This window comes from Erythranthe guttata, chromosome 11 (genome assembly GCF_056151865.1).
Source record: "Erythranthe guttata isolate IM_541 chromosome 11, IM_541, whole genome shotgun sequence".
NCBI classification, from domain to species: domain Eukaryota; kingdom Viridiplantae; phylum Streptophyta; class Magnoliopsida; order Lamiales; family Phrymaceae; genus Erythranthe; species Erythranthe guttata.
In genome coordinates this window covers 16979949-16986893 of record NC_142543.1, presented here as the reverse complement: position 1 = coordinate 16986893, position 6945 = coordinate 16979949, and the positions used below count along the sequence as shown (strand labels likewise).

At 23.5% G+C, this 6945-nt stretch overlaps 1 non-coding gene across 1 annotated transcript; it reads right to left on the bottom strand.

Moving 5' to 3' along the window:
• Positions 1 to 6389: 6389 nt before the first annotated feature.
• On the bottom strand, positions 6390 to 6472 carry TRNAL-UAA (transfer RNA leucine (anticodon UAA)). The gene has a single exon. It is a non-coding gene; the product is annotated as a tRNA-Leu (tRNA).
• Between the last annotated feature and the right edge of the window lie 473 nt (positions 6473 to 6945).

Genomic DNA, 6945 nt, shown 5'->3' with positions numbered 1-6945 from the left:
CTTACATTCATAACCTCATCAAACTAATATACAAAATTAGTATCCTAATAATCATTCATACTCTTAGAACAACGCATTTGACAAAATGTAATCTATATTATATCAAAGTTAAATTCTAATTCTTGAGTTATATATATATATATATATATATATATATATATATATATATATATATATATATATATATATATATATATATATATATATATATATATATATATATATATATATATATATATATATATATATATATAATCATCAATCAAAAGAAAAAAAATAATTAAGTACGGTCAAAGTACAACATTGACAACACTTCAGCCTATTTTTTCCCATTCAATCCACTGGCCTCAACAAATTGTGTGGCATATTTTAATTACTTATATGCTTAGTTTATAAAATATAATCTTAAATACTAATGGTATTACTAATATTAATACTAATACGAATAACATATTAAAATTACTAATTAGTCTATTATTTAGATATTCAAACAATAATAATATAAAATCACAAAATAATTCTATTAAAAAATGGCAACACAAAGAATATAATCAACCAATTTATATTTCGACTATTACCAATTCATTAAACTCTATAAATATTAGTAGGGCTTAATTCCACTTGGCATACATTAAAAACAGTATTTTGTCACTTTGCACTCTTGAAATTTTTTTATAGCACTTTTCACCATTGAAATACATTAAATCATTTACGATGCACTTAAAAAAAAAATTTAAAAATTAAGGTGGCAAATTTCATATTTGTATTTTTCTTTTATGAAGATGGAATTGTCAAATCAAAAAGTTTATTTATCTCAACATATAACTCAATTTCGAAGCCATAAAATGCGTAAATAGAAAGAAAAAAAAAAGTCACTGAAGCTTGAAAAATACTTTTTCTTGCAAAAAAAAAAATCGTCTTACAAAATTATATCACCAAAATAATTTATCAACATTTAAGTGGATTTAGATTAATCAAAATAATTCGATACAATAAATAAAACTTTGGCATATATAACTACTTATGGTAGAGTCTTACACAATGAATGATGTCATTATAATATATAATTTACATATATATTGTTCCTTTTAAGTTGTTGTATCAAACAAAGAATTGATGATATATCATCATCAACGCCAGCTATGCATAGTTCATCATTTCCCCTGGCCAAAGTTTTCTTGAGGCCCGTCAGAATGTTTCCAAACCACACAAAGTTCATCACAGAAAGTGGCATGGAAATACAAAATATCAACAGAGAACCAAAAACATGTACATATATGGAATAATTAACAAAATTCCTAAATGCAATAAATACCAATTAATAATATGTTATCAAATATAAATACATCTCTCTCTCTCTCTCTCTCTCTCTCTCTCTCTCTCTCTCTCTCTCTCTCTCTCTCTCTCTCTCTCTCTCTCTCTCTCTCTCTCTCTCTCTCTATATATATATATATATATATATATATATATATATATATATATATATATATATATATATATATATATATATATATATATATATATATATATATATATATATCATATCTGACGAAAATGATTGGCAAAATTTTAGAAGGAACAAATAGAATGAATAAGTAATCAATCAAATCACCTTAAATAATATTGGTTAATTCGGAATAATAAATAGGAATATTCGTATTCAATTATTATGTTACATCATTTCTCGAGAAGAAATTGATAACGGACGATGAAAAATGGTAGAAAGGGAGAGTAAGGGCCGGAATGAAACATTAGAAGAAAATATATATACTAAAAAAAAAGAAGCAATAATTACAAAAGTAACAAAAAAACTAACTTCCAAATTATAACAAAAAATACGAACTAAACGAACAAAATAAATAAACTAAAACAAAGAAAGAAAAAAAAACGAACAAACTAAACAAACGAATTTGGAATAATATGGATGAACAATATAATAATATGGTTTTTTTGTTTTAAAGAGTATAAAACGTTAATACCATCATAATCAATTGAATCGTCGTTTTTGTCGTCGTTAGAAACATATTCAGAATTCGTAAATAAAATTTATTTTTTCATCACTCACTCAAGTCTCGTTTTTTGCCAACGCACAACCTATTTCGCCAACCGTGTGTGATTTAAAAAAAACTAATAGTTACCTCCATTGTCCGATGTAATGTCTCTTAATGTTTGAGAATCTCCGTCCACCAATATAGCTCGTGTACTGTTCATCCTTAATCCACGTGCAACCAACTGTATTGTTTTTTGACTTCTTGCAACTCTCTTTCCAATCCTAAACATTAGAAATGATAATTTAATAAATATACGGAAAACATATAATTAGAAAATTTATAATATTTACTACATACTATAATTACGAACGTGCATAAAAAAATACAAACGCAATAAAATGATTTAAGTCTTTAAGCGAACCACATGATTCAAATCCCTTGAAACCATTAATCAATGAATGGCCTCTTGTAGATTTCTCAGATTCATAGATTGACATCATATACATCTTCATAGATTGACATCATATTCATCTGGTAAAAAATAAACATGAAATATTTAATATATTAGAAAATATTAATCCAATTGAAAGCAATCAATCGAAAATAACAATAGTATAAGAGTGACAATTACACACATATGATGAGTAAAAAATGAAAAACGTAATACTACTAAAGGAACAACAATGGGTTATAAAAAGTTTGAGAGATTATGTTGAAGCATAAGGGCTCTTTATAGTGTTTTGTGAAAGATGAAAAAAAGTAAAGAGTAAATAATGATAGCAATAATATAAATTTGTCATTTAAAAGATTCGATTGTGATACTAATGAATTAATCTTTGAATCATAATTTTATAGTGTTACCATAAATTAAGCAAAAATCATGCATTTTAAGATATTGAAAAAAAATATCATATCAAATTTTAGAAAATTCAAATACGTAAATGGAAAACATCACCCGTAAAATATATCTCTCTTAATTAAAACGTGTGAAATAGAAAAATTACAATAATTACGTATACAAAATATTAGTTCATTTACATTAATGGCTTAAACGTAGAAATCTATCTATATAATATATTATGTTTTAAGGAGAGATTTAAGGAGAGGTCAAGTTTTAAGGAGAGATTTCAATATTTTATTAATATATTTTCATAATATTGAATTGGCGTTTTTCCATTATGTACATAATATATTATGTTTTAAGGAGAGATTTCAATATTTTATTAATATATTTTTCATAATATTGAATTGGTGTTTTTCCATCTTCATACGTCATCCATAATATTTTATATTATTAATATATATTTTATATATTGATTAATAGGATGAGACAATTTAAAAAATACATGAAATCATATATTGATAAATGAATAGTTATATTTAGTAGATGAAAAATTACAATGAATCATTATCTTTCCTTTTCATATTAATAGTTGAAAATATTGATTAACTATAAGGAATATATTATTACTAAAATCGTGTGATGTTTACAAAATTTTCATAATTAAAATAATGTGATTATTTGATTACCTACCATAAACGTATTACCACAATCCGGTTTTTCATATTGAATGAAATTTAAAAAAAAGTAATAAAAAATCATTTTTTTGAAATAAGGTAAATTAATAAATAAGACAAAATGTAATAATTAATAATTAAGGAAAGAAGTCCACAAAGAAAAGATATGAAAAAAATTGGAATCAAAATTGAAGATGTCAAAACTTCAATTGTGTATTCTCCCTTTATATATTATATAGATATAAATAAATAGATAGATGGTTGTTATATGTAATTAAAAAATAGTATGTAGAATATATATATATATATATATATATATATATATATATATATATATATATATATATATATATATATATATATATATATATATATATATATATATATATATATATATATCCGGATGATATATATTGATATGACAAACCTTCTTTCAATATAAATTGATATGTTTACTATATATGGACATAATTAAAATAAATGATATTTAACTCTAAAATATAACAAATATAAATGATTAATAAAATATAATAAATACATGAATCTAAATTTATAAAATATATTAATGCATTAAATTTATTTTAAAAGATTCTGAATATTAATATAATAAAAATATCAAAAAAAATTTGCGTAGAATTTGAAAATTTTCAAAATCATTAAAATTAACAAATATATACATTATTTAAAAAAAATGTGAAATATATACATAATATAAAAAAATGAATATTATGCATTAAAGAATAAATATTTTTCGAATTTATATATAGATTAAATACATTAAAGAATATATGTATATATGGTAATGTTTAGTATATAGATTAAATAGTACAATTAAAAAAAATTATAATTATTTTTAATGGAATAGATATTCGAATATTCCAAAATATTGAAAATTCAAAAAAAAAACAATTGTATTCCTTTATTTTAATATTAAAAAAAATGTTTTTTTTCTGAAAATTATTTGAATATTCGTAAAAAAATTGAGTATCATGAATTTTTTCAATAAATATATTTTGAAATACTGAAAATATAAGTAAGATTTTTTTATTTCGAATTTATAAAATATTAACTTTGGAAATAATATATATACATGTGGTAATTGTTTAAATGAGTGTATAAATGTTAAATAGGAAATAACTTAAATACATACCAAAATAAAATTGACAACTCACCAATTGAATAATCCACCTAAGCAATTGAACTCCAACTAAGCAATTTTGATAAATGACATCATCATTTGCCACATGTCAATCATTGAGGGCATAGATCATCTTTTTATATTATATATAGATAATTATATTTTTAAATGCCACATGTCAAATAATGATAGGTTAGTGGGGTTGTTATAGCTTTGATACCTCATTTTCTAGGGAGTACTTTCAAGGCCGGCTCAAGCCCATATGGGGCCCTAGGCGAAGTAATAAATTTAGGCTATTTACATTAATTTTTAAATATAAAATTAAATATTTTGGATATTTTTATTTTAGTTTAAATACAAGTATTAAAATTATTAATTAATATATTATTTTTTATATAAAATTCAGGCTATATTTATTAATATTTTTTTAAATAAGAAAATATAAATTCTATTTCGTATATGGGGGCCCTAATTGTATAGTAAACATAATTTTTGGGGCCCTAACCATAATACTGAAAAGTTCGGGGCCCTAGGCATAGGCCAAAGTTGCCTATAGCCTAGGGCCGGGCCTGCTTACTTTAATGCCTCCATTGGAGGAGTATTTTTTTAATTTTGGAGTATCAAAGTGGTAGTCTTTTAGTTTGTTTCATTTAGTTCATCCATTGGAATTGCTCTTAGTTGGAGAGCTTAGAATGAAAATCAACAGCTTAGACTGAAAACAGACGGTTTAATTGGACAGCGTAGACAAAAAATAGACAACTTAGTTGGAAAGTTTAGATTGAAAGTGGATAACTTAGTTGGAAAATTTTAACTGAAAATAGACATCTTAGACCGAAAATCGATGAAAATAACATGTTTCCAAAAATTCATGCCACTCTGCTTAAAAAAAAAAGAAGGAAAAAAAATAGTGAGAAGTCAAGTCGGTTTCCAAGGAATTTTAGGGATTTAGGTATTTTATATAAAATTTAGAGGGTGTTTGGTTAAGCTTATTATAAACAGCTGATAAACTCTTATATCTGATAAGATATTTTAAGAGGTGATAAGCTGTTACATCTTAATTTTAGGATTACTTTTTAGGGTGTCTGGATAGTGAGTTTATTTTCTATTTTTATTCATTATAAGATCTTAACTAAAAAAAATTGTGGGTTAGAGGTATTCTTTTAAAAAGATCTTATTTGATCTCCAACAGCTTATTTTAAAAAAAAAATAAGATATTTTTTAAAAAAATATACCAAACACTTTGGAAGAGCTTATAAGATCATATATCTTATAAGCTTAGTCAAGCACCTTCTGAGTTGTTCCTTTGTTGATTATCTTCCGTCCTTATCATTGAAAATAAATGTTTTATAGAATATTTTGGAATTAATAAATGTTGATTTTCTATATGAAAAATAAATAAATATACATGTATTTATATATAGATAAAATAAATATGTTAAGGTTAAAAATGTCAAAACCAAATACGAAAATTGTAAATCTAATTATAACTGCAAAAGTGTGTACAGATTATAAATGAAAAATTCAAACATCTCAGAGATAAATAGAGAGGTAGCAATTTCTCGAACGCCACACGTCAGCAAGGGTGTACGGATTTTTGAGGTTGCTTTGGCTCTTAAAGTTTAGTAGATAAACAGATTAAGGGTAAAAATGCCAATCCAAATACAAAAATTGCAAAAATAATTATTAATCAGGTACCTAAAATAAACTTTACAAAATTTAATATAAAATTTCATGTTGTTCTTTGCTGGCTATGGGGTTCGAACCCATGCGCACTTATGTGCAGAAGATCTTAAGTCTTCCCCCTTAACCTCTCGGGCAAACCAGCTTATTTGTTAACGTACTGATATTAAATAAATATTAAAGAACACATATCAACTAGATTCTAACTCTAAATTTCTACAAAAAATTCTATCTAGAAGTTCATATTAGTTATTTACTTATTTTTCATTTCTTTTTATCTACTAAAAATTATGTTTTTTCATAAGCTAATGTCAGAAAATTAAGTCCAAAGGAAAATAAATACTTATGTTTATAACTTACATATTTGGAGACCTAAAAATATATTAGAAGCTAAAATTATAAAAAAATAAATTTGTTGATGTTGTGATTTTCTATAATAGACAATATTATCTTTTGAAATTACTCTATCATTTAGTTTTTAAAATTACACATAAAATATTATGTCAAAATTATCTTAAAAAATTGAGTTTTTTTTTTCTTGGACTACTAGTGTGTGTTATTATGCATAGATCAATTGTGCAGAATGACTCCAATTTAGTTTGATTTATATACCTATAT